Source organism: Puma concolor, chromosome E3 (assembly GCF_028749965.1).
Source record: "Puma concolor isolate L17-30 chromosome E3, mPumCon1.1.hap2, whole genome shotgun sequence".
NCBI lineage: Eukaryota > Metazoa > Chordata > Mammalia > Carnivora > Felidae > Puma > Puma concolor.
In genome coordinates, this window is record NC_141682.1 from 28,238,039 (window position 1) to 28,258,024 (window position 19,986).

Genomic DNA, 19,986 nt, shown 5'->3' on the forward strand with positions numbered 1-19,986 from the left:
GGCTTCTGGTGCATGTAGAACCAACATTAGTTTACCTCCCCTTCCCAAAGACGTCTGCTTCTAGCGAGTAGGAAAAAGAAATTAGCAGGGAAGAGGGTTGGTAATAGCTGCTTTCCGCTGTTGCTTCTCATTTTGGTCCCAAAGTTTGGAGAATTCTTTTTTTTTTTTTTTTTTTTGCCCCAAGTAACTTCCAAACATTTAAAGCCCAAACATATCTAAGTCATAGGAATAACAAGCATCAAGAGTAAGAAATGACTGGCTTTTTCTGTTGTTTTTAAACTTTTTGGAGAAACAGAACTTCTGCTACATACTTGGGCTGAACAACCTTCACAACTATTTTAAAATTTAGGGAGTGTCTTAGATTGATGGGATCAAGGAATAGTGTGTCTGCAGCTGTCATTCACATTAAGAAGTGGTTTTAGGTGAAATCATGTGGGGGACCCCACCCACGCTGGTATCAGAGCACGCAGGTTTTATAACTTCCACACATTTAAACCAGATGATTCTTTGCTGTAGGATGTCTAGCAGCATCCCTGGTGTGGGACACAGGCTAATGCTAGACCCACAAAGACGTCCGTGTCCTAATTCCTATCATCTGTGAATATATTACCTTACATGGAAAAAAAAAAAAAAAAAAAGAACACACAAAACCCTTCATTTAAATGAAAGATCTTGAGATTATCCCAGATGACGAGGTGGGCCCAATATTATCACAGGGGTCCTGATAAGAGAGAAGGTGATATGATGATAGAAACAGAGAAGGAAGAGAGAAGGTGCTATGGCTGCTGACTTTGAAGAAGGAGGAAGGGGCCATGAGCCAAGGAATGTAGGCGGCCTGTAGAATCTGGAAAACACAAGGAAACCAATTCTTCCCTGGAGGCCTCCAGAAGGAAAGCAGCCTTGCAAAGTCATGTTAGTCTTCTGACCCCTGGGGTTGTCAGAAATTTATTTCTGTTATTTGAAACCACTAAGGTTGTGATCATTTGTTACAGCAGGAACACGAAACAAATACTTCCGGTATCCACCCACCAGATACCAGTAAAACCCCACCGCAAGTTGTGATAGCCAAAAATGTCCACAGACATGACTTCCTCATGTCCCATGGGGAGCACAACTGTTCCCAGTTGAGAACTACTGTGTTAGGGAGATTCCAGCAGCAGCTGCAAGAATTCAGAGGCAAGAAGTCAATGCTGTGGGTATGGCTGGCACATGGTCAGCCAGGTGTGGCTTCAGGTGGGCACACAGATAGGTATGGGAAGCTAGGAGATGTAGACTACTCATAATGTCCATTTATGGACTCCTTTATGTTCCCTCACCCTGGGAGGTTTATGCCTGGATACTCAGAGAGCATGGCTGGACTGGCTGAGAATCCTTATTGAATGTGACAGCTTGCCCTGCTGGGTCCCTACTTCTTAGCACAAGGATGACAGCTGCTCTCTGTGGCAGCCTTTCCCTGTGGATCAGACTCCTTTGCTTGACTGACCAATTCCCTTCATGCTGGGCAGGAAGGACTTCCTTCTGTCAGAGCCACAGTAGCAAAGTCTGGGCTGGTTCTAAGTAACAAGAGGGACTCTGATTAATATAAGGAAAATCAATCATTGGTTTTTCAGGATAGTAGGGTATCATGGAATGAAGGAAGTTTGCTTATGAAGGAGAATACCAGCGTAGCTCTGGGAAGCTCAGAAACAGATGGAATTCATAGTCTCCCTTTCAAGTTCTGCTGTTAATCTTGTCTCATTTCCCAGTCTTGGTTTCCAAGTTGCAAATTCCTGGAAGAGAGAATCTTATTGTGTGGGTCCAATAGATCAACCAGCTGAGACCACAGGGAAGGACTTGCCCAAGGTCACTGTTAGCAGAGCTGGGCCACCTCTCTTGACTTTCAGAACTGTTTCTTTTGCATAACCAAGTACTAGAGTCTTTGCAGGAGGTCAGATTGTCCAATTAGAGAGCTAACCAAGAGCTGATACACTAAGGAAAGTTCTTTGGAAGCCTGCTGAGATGACACCTGAACTGGAAAATATTGGCCAACACTGGCTGTTTTGTCTACTGTGTATCAGGTGTCTAGGTGTTTGTAGGTATCTAGAAGTGACATGTGTTCTATGGACATATTTAAAATTAGTTATAACAGAGTTTTGGGGGAATTATTGTGAATCACAATAGAGTGAAGTTTTTAAAAACTACTCCACCATTTCATTTTTTTTCTTTTAAAATTTTTATTTAAATTCTACTTAGTTAACATAGACTACAATATTGGTTTCAGGAGTAGCATTCAGTGATTCATCACTTACATACAACACCTAGTGCTCATTATAACAAATGGCCTCCTTAATACCCATCACTTATCTAGCCCATCCCCCACCCACCTCCCTCCATCAACCCTATTTATTCTCTATCTTTAAGACTGTCTTATGGGGGCGCCTGGGTGGCTTCGTCAGTTAAGTGTCCAACTTCAGCTCAGGTCATGATCTCATGGTTCGTGAGTTCGAGCCCCGTATCGGGCCGTCTGCTGTCACACAAAGCCCCCTTCAGATCCTCTGTCTCTCCCCCTCCCCTGCACTCTCACTCTATCTTACTCTCTCTCTCTCTCTGTCTGTCTCTCTCTCTCTCTCTGTCTCTCAAAAATAAATAAACATTTCAAAAAGTCCCATGGCTTGTTTCCTTCTCTATCTTCCCCCCCTTGCCTTATGTTCATCTGTTTTGTTTCTTGTATTCCACATATGAGTGAAATCCTATGGTATTTGTCTTTCTTTGACTGACTTACTTCGCTTAGCATAACACACCCTAGTTCCATTGCAAATGGCAAGATTTCACTCTTTTTGATGGTCAAGTAGTATTCCACTATATATGTATACACACACACACACACACACACACACACCCCACATCTTCTTTATCCATCCATCAGTTGATGGGTATTTGGGTTCTCTCCATAGTTTGACTACTGTTTTTAATGCTGCTATAAACATCAGTGTGTGTGTACCTCTTCAAATCTGTATTTTTTTAATCTTTGGGTAAATACCTAGTAGTGCAATTGCTGGATCATAGGGTAGTCCTATTTTTAACTTTTTGAGGAACTTCTATATTGTTCTCCAGAGTGGCTGCACCAGTTTGCGTTCCCACCAACAGTGTTAACAGGGTTCCCCTTTCTCTGCATCCTCGCCAACACCTGTAGTTTCTTGTGTTCTTTTTTTAAAAAATTTTTTAATGTTTATTTACTTTTGAGAGAGAGACAGAGTGTGAGTGGGTAAGGGGCAGAGAGAGGGAGACACAGAATCCAAAGCAGGCTGAGCTGTCAGCACAGAGCCTGATGCAGGGCTCGAACTCACGAACCGTGAGACCATGACCTGAACTGAAGTCGGACACTTAACCGACTGAGCCACCCGGGTGCCCCTCTTGTGTTCTTAATTTTAGCTATTCTGACAGGTGTGAGGTGGTATCTCATTGTGGTTTTGATTTGCATTTCTCTGATGATGAGCGATGTTGAGCATCTTTTCATGTGTCTGTTAGCCATCTGGTTGTCTTCTTTGGAAAAGTCTCTATTTACATCTTCTGTCCATTTCTTAACTGGATTATTTGTGTTTGGGGTGTTGAGTTTGATAAGTTCTTTATAGATTTTGGATACTAACCCTTTATCAGATAACATCATTTGCAAATATCTTCTCCCATTCTGTCAGTTGCCTTTTAGTTTTGTTGATTGTTTCCTTCGCTGTGCAGAAGCTTTTTATCTTGATGAAGTCCCAGTTGTTCATGTTTGCCTTTGTCTCTCTTGCTTCTGGTGATGTGTCTAATAAGAAGTTGCTCCGGCTGAGGTCAAAGAGGTTGCTGCCTGTGTTCTCCTCTGGGATTTTGATGCTTTCCTTTCTCACATTTAGGTCTTTCATCCACTTTGAATTTATTTTTATGTCTGGTGTAAGAAAGTGGTCCAGGTTCTTTCTTCTGCATGTTGCCATCATGGTATTTCCAACACCATTTGCTGAAGAGACTGTCTTTATTCCATTGGATATTCTTTCCTGCTTTGTCAAAGATAGTTGGCCATACATTTGTGGGTCCATTTCTGGGTTCTCTATTCTGGGTTCCATTGATCTGAGTGTCTGTTTTTGTGCCGTACCATACTGTCTTGATGATTACAGCTTTGTAATACAGCTTGAAGTCTGGAATCATGAGGTCTCCAGCTTGGTTTTCTTTTTCAGGATTGTTTTGGGGTCCTTTGTGGTTCCACACAAATTTTAGGATTGTTTCTTCTGGTTCTATGAAAAATGCTGGTGGTATTTTGATGGGGATTGCATTAAATGCATAGATTACTCTGGGTAGTGTAGACATTTTAACAATGATTGTTCTTCCTATTGTGAGCATGGAATGCATTTCCATTTCTTTGTGCCCTCTTCAACTTCTTTCATAAGTGTTCTATAGTTTTCAGAGTACAGATCTTTTACCTTCTTGGTTAGGTTTATTCATAGATATCTCATTGTTTTAGGTTCGTCCAGCATTTTCAGCAATTTCTGGTCCCCAGTGAAGTTCTCTCAGATCCTTTGGCAATTGCCACAGCCTAATTGAATATTCCATTTCAGATGCCCTTTCTTGGTCTGCTTTGGGCTATGACTGAATTCTTCTCTCTAGGTCTCTATTTAAATAAACACCAGCACCGCAACAGGTTTAATTTTTTTTAAGCCTTTATTTAAATTCCAGTTAGTTAATATACAGTGTAATATTAGTTTCAGGTTTACGAAGTAGTGATTCAACACTTCCATACAACACTATGGGGGTCATCACCACAAATGCCCTCTTTATTTTTTTTTTTTTATTTTATTTTTTTAACTTTTTTTTTTTTCAACGTTTATTTATTTTTGGGACAGAGAGAGACAGAGCATGAACGGGGGAGGGGCAGAGAGAGAGGGAGACACAGAATCTGAAACAGGCTCCAGGCTCTGAGCCATCAGCCCAGAGCCCGATGCGGGGCTCGAACTCACGGACCGCGAGATCGTGACCTGGCTGAAGTCGGACGCTTAACCGACTGCGCCACCCAGGCGCCCCACAAATGCCCTCTTTAATCCCCATCACCTGTTTCACCCATCTCCCACTTGCCTCCCCTCTGGTAACCATCATTTCGTTCTCTAAAGTTAAGAGTCTGTTTCTTGGTTTGCCTCTCTCTCTCTCTCTCTTTCAAGCAGGCTTCACTCCTGGCACGGAGCCCGACATGGGACTCGAACTCACAAGCCTGAGATCAAGACCTGAGGTGAGAATGAGACAGATGCTCAACCAACTGAGCCACCCAGGTGCCCCTTGCTCTCTTTTTTCCCCCTTTGCTCCTTTGTTTTGTTCTTAAATTCCACATATGAGTGAAATCATGTGGTATTTGTCTTTCTCTGACTGACTTATTTTGCTTAGCATGATACTCTCTAGCTCCATCCGTGTTGTTGCCAATGGCAAGATTTCATTCTTTTTTTATGGCTGAGTAATATTCCATTGTATACATACCACATGTTCTTTATACATTCATCTATCCATGGACACTTGGGCTGCTTCCATATAATTTGGCTTTAATTCAACAACCAGTGCATACTTACTAGAGAAAAAAATTAAAAAACACAGATATGTGAGGTAAAACTTATAAAATTACCCATAAGCTTATTGTGCATAAAAACCTCTTCATAATTTGCTCTATTTGGTGTCCTTCCAGGCTCTTTTTTTAATTATTTGATATTTTGTGAAAAAAAAAATGGGATTATACTGCATCTTTTGTTTTATTGTTTATTTTGTTAATTTAATTATCATAATATTTTTCAACAGGCTTAAATATATGTTGATTATATTTTTTAATAGCTTCATAGTATTTCATGATTATGCCATGATTTACTTAACTTATTCGTCATTAAGAGAGAGAACTCTTTGTTTCTGAGTTGTTGAAAAGTCTGTGATGTTTATATGGCTGCAGAATAAATCAAACCATGACTAAGGTTTCAGAATTTCATGAATTATTATGTTTTTTAATTTATTCCATTTTGGATAGTTAACATTTTTTTGTCCTTTCTCGCTGGAGGATATTTTGTTGTGACATCCCTCTGTGATATTGGGGAAGGAGTGTGGAATATTCTTAGGCCCTCCCTATGCATTTGTGCTTCTGTCAGCCTTCTCTGAAAGGGTTGGCCTGGAAAGAAAAGCAGATGAGCTTATGCACACGTATATTTCCTCACCCTCACTCACCTCATGTGACCGCCTATGGAGAGGAAAACAAGTCAGCTTCTTCAACCAAATCACAGTGCTTTGTCCATGGGTCATTTTCTGTAACACACAGAAGAATTTATAAGGGTTCCCAGTTTTCTTCATTCACGTGACAAAATTTTATTGAGTACCTACTATGTGCTAAACAGTATGCTTGATCATCGGAACATACACAGATAGTCTTAGGGCATCTCGGTAGTGAAGTCTTTATATATCATTTTGTCCTCCTGGTGGTCAGGTCAATTTCATCTTACTCTAAGGCTGGGGCTTTGGAGCAGACGGACCCTTGCACACCCATGCTACCTTCATGACATTGGGCACCTAGTTTACGTTCTTTGTGCCTGCTTTCATATTATATTAATACAATTCAATGGAATCATCTGTGTAAAATATACAACGTAGAGTAAATGGTTGAATATGAGATGACCATTATTATTAGCATCATATTCTACAGAAAAGCTTACAATCAAGTAGAAGAAGATGTATTGCCTGGTCATTTATTTATCCTTAGCAGCTGATGAAGAAAGAACCAATTAGTCTAAACATTGAGCAAGATGAAAGGAGCAGGCCACTGGCTGCCTCTCTGGGGTTAATTTAGCCATCACTTCTGCATGGAGCTGGTACATTTAGAGTGTGAAAGGAACCTGCTGCTTGTTGATAATTAGTCTGGTTTCAATGAGTATCATCAGGTGTTAATAACAGCTCAAATGCACTGTATCTTTTCACAACTTTTAGAAGATGTTTAGGTTGTTTGCTGGGTTCTCACTTCTCGGGCTTCTGTGTGGATGTTGGGGGTTGATCTAGGGAGGGCCAGATAGGATGCTTCTACCTCCATGGATCCTAGCCATCTCCATGATGGCAACAATATGGCCCTGCCCAGAATGGGTAATATCGTGGATATTACATGAATTGGGTCAGATGCTGGCCTTTCCTGATGGAAAGTGGCATTTCTTTGCCAGTGCGGGACATTTCTTCTTGTCCCAAATAATCCTGACAATACAATAGTTTAAAAGAAAAAAAAACCCAACTGGAAGGAATGTAAATTTTTACCAATAGAGTACTACCTAAATGCATATTAGGATATCATACAACAGAACACAATGTAGCCATTAAAAAGAATAAGGTGTACCTGTATAGGTGTCCAAGAGGTACAAATTGGGAGAAAAGCTGCAGAACAGTAACTAGGGTCTGATTTGATATAAGAGAATGTGGGGGGGGGGATAAACAAAGAGAGGAAAACTGACAGAGAAAGAAAAAAAGGAAGAGAAAAAGAAAAGGAAAGAAGAAAAGTATTTCTTTATAAAACCAGGCTTTCCTTTGCCCATCATAGACTACTCCAGAATTTGAGGACTGAGGTAGATTTTTACTGCAGGTAAAGGGGTGTGTGTGTATAGGGGTTTTACACAGTACCACATTGAAAGACTACTCCAAATTTTCTCCATACTTTATTTGGAGAGTGAGTGCCCACAACAGGATTAATTCTATTCTGTGGATTGACACACCCTATCCTCACTGATCTATCCCAAGGCCTTTTATTTATTTATAATAGCATAGACACATATCCTTGTTGTGATTGGAGCAGTTCTCCTGAGATGTAATTTATGATCATTAAAATGCACCCATTTCAAGTGTATAGTTCATTGAGATTCAACAATCAGGATATAGAACATTTCTGTCACCCCAAAGATTCTCTTGCTTCTCTTCCCAGTTAATCATTAATTCCCAGCCCTGGTCCCAGGCAAATGCTGATCTACTTCTATTACAATATATTTTCTTTGCTAGAGTTTCCTATAAATGCAGTCATACAGGATGTACTTCTGTGGTAGGATTCTTCTCAGAATAACAAACTGAGGGTTGATGGGGGGTGGGAGGGAGGGGAGGGTGGGTGATGGGTATCGAGGAGGGCACCTTTTGGGATGAGCACTGGGTGTTGTATGGAAACCAATTTGACAATAAATTTCATATGTTGAAAAAAAAAAGGATTCTTCTCAGAATAATGGTTTGGCCGTTCATGTGTGTTGCGTGTATTAGTAGTTCTTTTCTGTTTTAAAATTTGGACTGACTAGTATTCTGTTTTATATAAACAGCATGTTATAATATACCATATACATTATAATATTAGTATGTTTATCCATCCACATATTGAGAAAGATTTTATTTGGGGAAAGGTTTATGTCACCAAAAAGGTTGAAAACCACTTTTCCACCTTAATTGCATATTCTTGGGAACGATGGAGAACTCAATCTACACCATGATTTCCAGTGAGAAAGCAGGTCTCATGTTGGGAGATTAGGTGATAGGATGACTGAAGGTTTCTGTGGCCTTATTGAATACACATGTGGCAGGCATCCCAGGCATTGGCCCCCAGTTATCCTCACCTCCTGGTACTCATGTTTTTGTATAATATCCTCTCTTTTGGGGTGGGCTAGACTTCTAATGAATTGAATATGGCAGAAGTAATGGGCTATCACTTCTGCGATTGGGTTATAAAAAAAAAAAACTACTTCTGTCTTAGGTGCTAGTTATAGGATGGCTTTCTAGGGAAGCCAGCTATCATATCATGAATCAGTCCTGTGGCGAGGTCCATGTGGTAAGGGGTCAAGGCCTGCCAATAACCACAGAGATAAGCTTGGGAAGGAGATTGCCCCCAGTTGAATCCTCAAATGAGACTGCGATGTTTGATGGCTTAATTGCAATCTCAGGAGAAATCTTGAGCCAGAGGCACCCAGATAAGCTAAACTGAGCAATATAAACTGTGAGATAATTACTAAGTTACTAAGTTTGGGGGTCATTTGTTACACAGCGGAGATAACTAATACTGACAAAATTAAGTTATTGTTGTTAATTATTCTTATTGCTGCCATAGACTTCACCCTTCCTGGTTTCAATCCCAGGTTTAGCAGAGCCCTGGAGATACGTTACGGTAATAATCACCAAGCAGTAGACATGGAGTCAGGTACTTGTCAGGCACTTACTTACTTTAGGGGAGAAAGGACTATAAGGTAACTAGAGCTAGTACAGAAAGGAGCTGGGTTTGAATCCAGGCAGTGACTCTAGTGTCCCTCACTGTGACCATGACACATCCTGCTGCCTTGGACACCAGCATCTCCCAGCCATCCACAAATGATCCTGGCCCCAACCTTCTCCTTATTCCACTCTTGCCCCTTCTTCCCTGGATTCTCCCCGACCAACCCTGTCCCAGCTCCCACCTCAACCACTGCCGGGTCAGCCATCCTCCAGCTGCTTTTCCCGATCAAGGATGTCAGGGCGGACTATGTATGTTGGGATCTTAGGAACTTTTCATCTTCCCCCTCCAGAGCACTGTCTGCCTTCCTTACTCCTTCTTCATCTCAGCGACTGTTCTTTTTTAGTCAGATGGAAACAGGAAGGTTTTCTTTCTAGGCTCCTTTCCCATATCAGGAATTAAAACAGTGTCTAAATGCAGTGAATATTAATGTATATTTGAAGGATAAAATGAAGCAGTGAAGGACTGAATTGCCCACTTGCTTGGGGAGACACCTTGGGGCTGGAAATGAGCTTGCTCTTTGGCCTCAGACTTGCCTTTGAATTGTAGCTCTGCTGGTCCTTGGCTGTGAGATCCTGGCCATATGACTTCTCTGTGCCTCTGTTTTCTCTTCCCTAAAATGGGAGCATCAATTTTTTTATGGCTAAAGATGAAGTGATACTGTCCATAAAATAGCACAGTGCCTGGTACAATATAATTAGTCCATTTATTACCACTGTTGTTGTTGCCTAATTCTTATTTGTGCATTTTCAGATGTCTTTTCTCAAAGTTGAGAGTTCTTCAATGAAAAAGACTGTCTCCAGCAGCATTTTCCTCCCCTGGGTCCCATCCTCTTTCACTCCGTCACAGTATAAAAGGGCAGGATGGTGCAGAGGTCCAAGAGTACGGCCTGTGCAGTCAGAGAGACTGGTATCGAACCGTGGCTCTTCCACTTCTTAAACAAATGACCTTGGGCAAATTATGAGCGTCACCAGGCCTGTGGATAAAACGGCAAGAATAGTAGCTCCAGCATGGTGGCATTGTGGCGGAGGTTGGTGGAGATAATTAATGCACGTAAGATACTCATTGTGGTGCCGGCACACAGTGATAACCCAGCAAATGCAAGTTCTTATTATCATTATTGTAGGAGTTGGTGGAGGATGCTGAGGCCTGAGGCCGCCCCTCCTCCAGCTTCTAAAGCCTAAGTATTTTACTCTAAAACATTCTGCAGGCACCTGCAGGGATTTCCACTGTGCTTTGGACAGCGGTGGCCCATTTGGATCGGTAGAAGGCTCTTTTCCTCTTGTCTGTCTTGCCTGGGGGGGGGGTTCTCTTTGTGTGTTAGACTTCTATTCATGGATCATCTGCCAGAGACTTGGACCAAGATTTCTTACTCTGCTTTTCAGATTTTCTTCTCCTAATGGTCCTGTTCTGTGCTGTCACCCTGGTGCCCTCCCCTCCTCTCCAGCCCTCAGCAGCTGGCAGGAAATGTTTATAGAAGAAGCTTTTCTTTCTCTTTTTAATAGCCTCCTAGGCTGCAACCTCCCAAATGAGAACCTTGTTAACCAGAAGGACTCTAGGCTACTGATTTATATTCCAGTCATCAAGAGAGGAAAGAGAATTAGAGAGGGAGAAAGAAAATGCTAACGTATCCATGGACTAGTTCCAACACCCTTTCTGATGAGGAGTGTGTATATCTATTTATGTTCTGGGTGCTAAGGGATTCCTTCTAGATTTTAGTATTTGACCTGTTATCCTTGGGTCACGTGGATTCTTTGTTCCTCTCGTGGGTGTGCTGAAAACAAGAGTAACAAATTTATTCTCCTGCCATTTAAACAAAAGGTTTGTTACTTTCAAATAATAAAGGTACTTGTTTCAACAGAAATGTTGGGATCTCAGCAAAGATGGTGTCCAAGCTCATGGTGGCTTCAGAGGACAGGTAAGGGCTTACCTCCTATCACTCTCTGCAGATACTCATGGGCCAATATCTCTCCATGGGTAGTTATGAGAGAGTCATAAAACTTACAGGTGATAGTCTTTCGTGGCCAGAATTCTAGCTCAGTGGTTCAAGGAAGGCTTCCAGGAGGAGGAAGTGCATTTAGAACTTGGCTTTGAAAGTTGGTGTCATAGAGAATGCAGGCTGTTCCCCAATATCCATTCCCCTCTACTTCCATAACAGAATACTTAATTTTTAGCTGGCTCATCCCCCTCACCCCCAAGAAAGACAATACTTCTTTGGAATCTTGCTTGCAACACTCGCCACGATTATTTCCCTTCCTGTACGCATATCTTTTGCAGGGTGACTTGGTAGCACCTCCTGTTTAGCGATGGAGTCTTTCCCCATTCTTGAATCCAAGCCAGACTTGTGATTTGTTTTGTTCAGTACAATGCAATGGAAGTGACATTGTGCTAATCCCAAGCCTAGGCCTCCAGAGGCCTTGCATACTTCCACTCACCCTTGTGGAATCCTTCCCGACCACCATGTGACCAAGCCAGAGTTAGCGTTCTGGACGATAGGAGCCTGTTTGGAGCAGGGACAAACTTTCCTAGCTGAGGTCATCCTAGACCAGCCAACCAGACAGCTAACTACAGGCACATGAGTATTCACCCAAGGCCACAAAAACCACCTAGCTGACCTGAGCCCAAATTACCAACACATAGAATCATGTGGTGGGTAAATGCTTATTGTTTTAAGCTACTGTGTTAGGACGTGGTGGTTTGTGATGTATCAAAGTAGTTAATACAATTTCCCATGCAGCTAGGTGTGTCTGCGTAACCAGGTTTTGTTGGGTGACATGTAAGTGACTGTGTTGTGTATGATTCCTGGGCTGGGGGAGCAGATTTCTTTATAGGGAGGAAGCATGCTTTTCTTCCATATTTCTTGTTCCCTAATGACGAGAATGAGAATGTAATAGCTGGAGCTCCAGCAGCCATTCTGGGTCAGGAAGGGAGTTTAGGAATGGAAGGAACCCAGTGCAGAACAATAACTTAGGAGGATCCTGTTCCTCTGAAGCCATAGATTGGCTTTCTAATCCTATTCTGACTACTTCTAAGTTTATTAAGCAAAAGGGATAAACTTTTGCCTTTTTTAGGCCACTGGTGTTTTGAGTTTTACAGTGAAATCATAGCTGAACCTAATCCCAAATAATACCAATGGTCGGGATTTAGATAAGCAGGAATGATAGGAAAGAGTACTCATACCAGAGGGAATTTGTAGAGGGAATATCTTGGATAATGTTTCAGAAAAAGAAAAAGTGTGGGTGGCGAAAAGACTGCATGGTATTTCTTAAGGGAATCACTGGGTGATAGGGCTGGGAACAGTTTGGGGCCAACTTTTGCAAGGCCTTGAAGGGTAGGCTAAGAAATTTGGAGAATGTGGCACAACAGATGTCTGAAGCCTTATAAAAATCAGAGTAAGGAATTCACTGATTCATTTCCTCCGGGGAGTTAATGTTCCAGTGAGAGAGACAAGATAACAAAATAATAGGATGATTACAGATTGTGATTAATGGTATGTGTGATATGATGCTGACTAACTGTTGGATGCAGGCAAGTACTTTAGAGAGGTTGGTCAGAGAAAGATTTTTTTTTTTTAATTTTTAGAATCCTGTGCCAGGCATTGTGCAGAAGTCTAGGGACACAGGGAGTGATAACACACAGTTTCTGTTGTGAAGGATCTGTCTGTGGCTGTGAAGAGATCACAGTCTTGTGTGGTGGTAGGGTTAATCGGGAACAATTTCCTAGAGGAGGTGGGAGAGCGCCACAGCAAGTAATTTAGTCTTCCCATCTGTATCAGTCAGATGTGGCTGTGATAAAACTGTGTAACATACACCCCGCCCCCCCCAAATCTTTGCTTACCATGAAAATGATTTTTCTCACAGGTCTGCATGTAGGCTGTGATTCTGCGGGGCTCTGCTGGATCAGCTTGCTTGATTCCAGGCCCAGGTCTGTTGTATGTATCTCCTCATCCTGGGACCATTGACTACGCAAGGTTTGATCTTCTCACGGTCGATGGCAGAAGTTCAAGAGATCAAGCAGAGTCACAGAGGCACATTTAAAGCCTCTGCTTCTATTGCATCTACTCACACTACTGGCCATAGCAAGTCACATGACCAAGACTGACAACCATGGGTCAGAAAGAACACTCTACCCACAGTGAGAAAACGTCAAAGGTACAAGGATGTTTAATTCTGTAATGCAGGGAGTGAAAGGTTGGAAACAGTAAGTCAGTCTTTCATAGTATTCAAGGAAGTGAGGTACTTCTCCATTTTTTCAGAAATCTCATGTATGTCTGAGTATTTTGGTAATTTTTTTCAAGAAATCTTTTCTATTTCCTGTTAGATTTATTGCAAAGCACCATTATCCTTTTTGTCTAAATTTAAAAATAATTTTTTTAAAGTTTATTTATATTTGAGAGAGAGAAAGAGAGACAGACAGACAGACCTTGAGCAGGGGAGGGCAGAGAGACAGAGACAGAATCCGAAGCAGGCTCCAGGCTCTGAGCTGCAAGCTGTCAGCACAGAACCCGATGCGGGCCTTGAACCCACGAGCAATGAGATCATGACCTGAGCCAAAGTCAGATGCTTAACCAACTGAATGCCCCTCGTCTAAATTTTTACTTAAAAAATTACATATGCATACATGGTAAAAACTTCAAAAAGGAGTACTGAAAGATATAACAGTGAACATAAGGGTGGCCCTTCCCAAGAGGCAAATCCTGGGTTTCTTTTCAGAGATATTCTGTGTGTGCACAAACAAATATTTTGGTTTTTTTAGTGTTAAGTTTTTATTTTAATTCTGGTTGAGTTAACATACAGAACAAAATATTTTCTTACATTAAAAAAAATACAAAATGCGGGCGCCTGGGTGGCTCAGTTGGTTAAATGTCCAACTTCGGCCCAAGTCATGATATCACCGTTCATGGGTTTGAGCCCCGCGTCGGGCTCTGTGCTGACAGCTCAGAGCCTGGAGCCTGCTTCCGATTCTGTGTCTGCCTGTCTCTCTCCATCTCTCAAAAATGAATAAACGTTAAAAAAAAATGTTTTTAATACCAAATGGCATTCCACTACACTTGTTCCTCTGTATCTCCCTTCTTCTCTTCTGTTTAACAATGTATCTTAGAGGCGGTGCCATTTCAGTTCAGCGAGGCCCATTTCATTGTGTTTAATGGCTACATTGTTTTCCGCTGTGAGGCTGTGCTGTAATTTGTTTAATCAGAGCCATATTGAAAGACATTTGGATTATGTCCAATCTTTTGCTACCATAACCAAGGCTGCATTAAGTACCCTGGAACATCTATCTTTATGCGCATGTGTGAGTATATCAGTAGGTTAAATCTGTAAGCAGAAATTGCTAGATCAAGGGATATGCAACTTAACATTTGATGGATATTGACTCTCTGTTTCTAAAAAGAAAGAATGATTTCTTCCAGCATGTCTACAGATCTCTGTCTGTCCCCCCTATCTTCCTCTGATTCTTGTCCCATGGTATTGTTCAGGGCTGAACCAATGGAATAAAGTAGTTCAAAACTTATTCCTCTAGGATCTCTGGGGAGAGTTTGAGTAGTATCCTTTGAATCTTGACCAAAAAAAAAAAAAAAAAAAAAAAATTGAAGATGGGGAAGAACCTGGTACTGCTGTTGTTACCCAGATCATCCATTTATTTATTTATTAAAAATTTTTTTTTAATGTTTTATTTTTGAGACAGAGAAAGACAGAGCGGGAGCAGGGGAAGGGCAGAGAGAGAGGGACACACAGAAACCAAAGCAGGCTCCAGGCTCTGAGCTGTCAGCACAGAGCCCTATGCGGGGCTCGAACTCACAAACCGTGAGATCTTGACCTGAGCCAAAGTTGACGCTTAACCGACTGAGCCACCCAGATGCCCCATTTATTTTTTATTTTTTATTGTTTTAATGTCCAGATCATCCTTTTAATGAGAGCACTGGAGGAGCATCGAATGTTGTTCTCACCAACATGTTTACCCAGGAACTCCAGACTGCAAGTGGAATGATTTATATTCCTGGGAGATCCCAGTAAAAAATGTGCACAATACCCTTTAATTTGATCTGCTTTCCCTGTTGCACCTAAATATTTAGGGCAAATAGAAAATAGTTCTGATTTACAGTCTCTATAAAAATTTTAAACAACCTAATAGGACATTTGATCATGAAATTGCCTGAAATAATGTTGGTGGTAGTCAGCCATATTTCTTTGAAATGGCCTGTAACTTCTGTGCAAACCCCCAAACATGGATTTTTTTCCCTTGCTAATAACAGCCTTATTAATAAAAGAATGATTTTCTTTACAGATCTTCACCAGCTGGGTTCCGATGCCTTTGTTCAATAAAGGTAGAGATAATAACTGTCTCTAAAAAGAAAATGTGCCGAGGTTCCCAGGAGAAGTGGTGGAAACAAATCTTTTATTAAATCATATTAAATTGTGTTTCTTGTTTACTTTTCTCATTTTGTAAGTCACAGTCATATCTGCTAGTTTTGGTAAACCTTGCCTCACAGTCGTAAAAAAAAAAAAAAAAACCAAAACCAGCAATTTGGAGGCTTGATGTTCTTAAAGCTAAATGCTGTGTGATCAATCTGGGTGATAAATTTCACACAATTAACTGCCGTGATGACATTTCTGAGTCTGTTCGTCTATTTTCCCCTGCTGACATCTTAGGAGATTGGTTAACTTCTGCCTATATTTGCAGATGTTCTATGGATGCCTAGAAAAAGAACAGCAGGAAAATGTAGTCAATATCTGGAGTTTTTACCTGTTCACAAATTTGTGACCCTTAGAGTAATAACATCTCTATTTTCCTTTGAGGGCAGGTGGCTCACGTAGGCTAGCTCTATTCCTACTGCAAGGAGAGGCGTATGACCCAGACCTGGCCAATCAAAACATCCTTGCTCAAGGTGGACCAATCAGAGCCAGTGAGAATCCTGGGACTTGTACTACGACTACTGGAAATGAGAACTGTCTTGATTGGAATTCGTTAAAGAACGAGATATAAACCTGCTTATGGTTATCTTCCCTCTCCATGGGAAGAGTACTCTCGAAGGAAGACAGGACAGAGAAAGACAGCCAAGAAGTGGAGGAAGACAGATTCCTGATGAGATCACTTGAATTCTTGAGTTTAATTATGCCTGAAGTTTTACTCATCAATTAGGCAAGCTAATCAATTTTAATTTTTTGCTTAAGTCCGTTTTGTTGGCTACTTGCCTCCAAAAGAGTCTTAAACACTTGTGTTTTATAACTTTCAGTAAAGTCTCATGTGTAGGAGAGCATGTGCAACAGCAGCATTACCCATGTCTACAATAATAGATCAGCCCTATTTTCTCTCGTGTTCTCAGTGGTCACCGTTGTATAATGGACTGTCTTCAGGTAGGTGCACCTGCTCCAGGCCACAGCTCATCAGAGGGCCTTGCCCTAGCATATCTCCTGTCTTTCCAAGAATTGTCATTGCTAGAATTACTCATGGTTGTCCCATATTCATACTCTGTGGATATGGGATTTGTGCTATGCCCTGTCCTCCCCCTGCTCTACCCCAGGGGCTCAGTAGTTCCTTGTGAATGCAGTTGTGCTTATCTGTGCCCTAGAGAATTCAGAATGAGATTTCCTGGCAGCTGGCCACTGGTATCTTCTCCCAGCCTTGCATCTCTAAGATCTTGGGTCCATTTCTAGTTCTTTCTTTGTCTTGCTCAAATTAAGCAATCACCGGGGTGCCTGGGTGGCTCAGTCGGTTAAGCGTCCGACTTCAGCTCAGGTCACGATCTCGCAGTCCGTGGGTTCAAGCCTCGCGTCGGGCTCTGGGCTGATGGCTTGGAGCCTGGAGCCTGCTTCCGATTCTGTGTGTCTCCCTCTCTCTCTGCCCCTCCCCCGTTCATGCTCTGTCTCTCTCTGTCTCCAAAATAAAAAAAAATAAAAAAATAAATTAAGCAATCACCTTATTTGAATGGGAGAGTTGATGTAGACAGCAATACAGGCTAACATTTGTAACGTGCTTTTTGCATATCATACACCGTGCTTGGCACATTCATGTGTGCTCAGTCCATCTTGTGAGTTTCCCATAACACTTAATGTATTCGTCTATTTAATACTGTTTATGGTCTTGACACTATGTTTTACCAGAATAGCTAATTTAATCCTTATAGAATCAGGACAGAGGTATCATTATCTCCATTGATAAGATGAGGTTGGGAAAGTTTAAGTAGTTTCCCAGTGTCATGCAATGAGGAAGTGGTGGAAACAGGATTTCAACCCAGGACAGAATGACTCCAAATCCAGTTTTCTTACTTCCTACACTAGCACTTACTACGTTGTAGTTATTGGCTTGTGTCTCTCTCTCACCTGTGAACTCCCTGACCTCTCAACACTCATGTGTTATCTTTGGACCCCAGTACTCCCTCACTCTAGAGTCTTGCTTAGAGGAGTAGGTTCTCAAAAACTACAGACTGACTGAAGAAATCTTCAGAACAACTCTGGAAGGCGAGTATTTTTCTTTCCATTTTACACATGAGCAAATTTAGGCTTAGGATGGTTAAGGGACTTACCCAACGCCAGGAACTAGCATTCACAAAATATAATCCTATAATCCTGAAATGTCCTGCTTCAACTGAGAATTGAGAAAGATATTCTATAAGCTGAAGAGAGGGGTCTTTGGGATGTTCATTCATCCAATATAGATAGGTTAATGAAGGCTCCATTAGGGTGGATTACCATGCAGAAAGTGGTGCAGACGTTTTATGAAAGGGAGCTGCATGTATGTTACTGAATCTGCTCTTGAGCTCCTTATAACTTGTGAGCAGGCAGAACACTGCTTAATGGTGCTGGACAAAGCTCAAGTGAAAATGGCTCCGGTGGGGAAATCTTTTATGGAAACTGAAATGATTGTTTTAGGAATCCGAATTGTAATTTTTCACTTCTTAGTCTCTGGTCTCTTGAGTCCCGGTCTATATCATGGGCGTATTTCATAATGGAATTCTGGTGACTTTGCCCAGTGTAAGGGGCACTGCAGTGGCAGGCAGGCAAGCTCATTGTGTGGAGGGAGGCAGCAAGTTAGATATTTAGAGGCAGAGACTAGGACTTTGTTAGATGGAACCGACAGCTCTAAAGGGCACCTCAAGGAAACACATTTCTCAGGGCATCTAAGAACATGAGAGCTGAGCCCAGGGTCTGATGTAGCTCTCTCTGTTTGAAAGCACTGACATTCTGTTAAGCTAATGATGAGTTTTCTTCTCTTTTCTCCCAACACCAAGACTAGGCAAAAAAAAAAAAAAAAAAAAAAATGCAGGGGAAGAAAGAACAAGAAACAATTTCCAAAGTCTTCAGGGTCCGTAGGCTGGCTTTTGAACTAAGTCACACTGCTGTCATCCTCCAGGCTGCTTGTACTTTTGCAGTAGTCATTGGCAGATTAATGAGTTTCATGAACGTTAAGAGAAAATAGCAGCTGGAAATAGCACTAAAAGTTTCAAGGACATTTTGGGGGAGGGGGCGAAATATGTCGTCACCCTCATGTACTCATGGAAGCATGTAGGTTATGTCATTAGCTAAAAATCCCAGCCATGAAGTCAAGAATGCGTGTAATTTACCCACTCACTTACCCACCAGCCATCCATCCATCCACCCACCCATCCATCCATCTATCCACTGATCCATCCATCCACCCACCAACCATCCATCCATCCATCCATCCACCCACCCACCCACACATCCATCCATCCACCCACCAACCACCCATCCATCTAGCCATTCATCCATCTACCCATCCATCCATCCATCCACCCACCCACACACACACACACATCCATCTACCCATTCATCCTCCACCCACCTAACCATCGATTTTACCCATCCACTTAACATTTAACAAACACAGACAAAGTGCCAGGCATTATCTAAGGCTACCAGTATTTGGTTCTCTGGAACTTTCAAGACTGCGTTTTTTTGCTATAATATAATTTCAGAAAGCAAATTTGCTGTTGGGAGCTTTCGTTACGGTGAAGCAAAATGGCATATTGAGTTTCTATAGATTTTGACTCTTATATAACTGTACACTTGGCACTGAAAATCTTATGCAACTTATTTGGGAAAAGATGGTCTACAGTACAAGTTGCTGCATCATGCAGAAAGACGGGCCGCAACAAACAGTTTTTGTTTAGGGTTTGTTTTTCAGGAGAAGCTGTGAAATTGTTGAGCTGAAATTGTTTTGCTTGGTCAGGTGTTACTAGTCCACTAAAAATAAGCCTGTATTAGTGGACATCTTAGAAACTAAGAAAGCTCAGCTGCAAGGGAATTAATAGACTCGTACTTTGTTACGCACTACCACATGGAACTTCACTGAAGTTCTCTGAACACGAGTGGTAGACAGTGATGCTAAGTGTGAGGAACTGGAGGCACACGGCCTGTTTCAGATCTCTGACCTTCCACTGATTTGCTCCATGGCCTGGGAAAAGCTGCCTACCCTCTCTGTTTTTAAAACAAAAATAGGACCGACATCAATACTTACATTCATGGTGTTTTTTCTGAGCATTAAATGTGACAGTGCTCATTTTTGGTGAGCAAGGTAGGTACTTCAGGGACACAGAGTAGATATATTCAGATTTGCTGGTTAGAGCGAGTTCACCACGATTTTCTTTCCTTTCGTTATGTTCTCCTCCTTCTCCCATTCTTTCTTTCGCTCCTCCCACACCACAAGTGTTTCTTCTAGCAAATGGAATGGAGATTTCTGTAGTTCTCCTTTCATATGTTAATTTACAATTATGTATATAA

General features: G+C 41.7%; 2 long non-coding RNA genes across 5 annotated transcripts in view; one reads left to right on the forward strand and one right to left on the reverse strand.

The window, feature by feature from the left end:
- The window catches only part of LOC147573087 (uncharacterized), a 476,171-nt gene that overhangs the window by 385,207 nt on the left and 70,978 nt on the right, over positions 1-19,986 (reverse strand). The gene's annotated exons all lie outside the window — the stretch shown is intronic.
- The window catches only part of LOC147573091 (uncharacterized), a 233,878-nt gene that overhangs the window by 86,542 nt on the left and 127,350 nt on the right, over positions 1-19,986 (forward strand). For 3 of the 4 annotated variants that reach the window (XR_015245708.1, XR_015245711.1, XR_015245710.1), the window contains 3 exons: positions 13,105-13,395; positions 15,530-15,569; positions 16,047-16,384. This is a non-coding gene — a long non-coding RNA (uncharacterized LOC147573091). The remainder of the gene's footprint in view (positions 1-13,104; positions 13,396-15,529; positions 15,570-16,046; positions 16,385-19,986) is intronic. The other variant, XR_015245709.1, reaches the window with a different exon arrangement.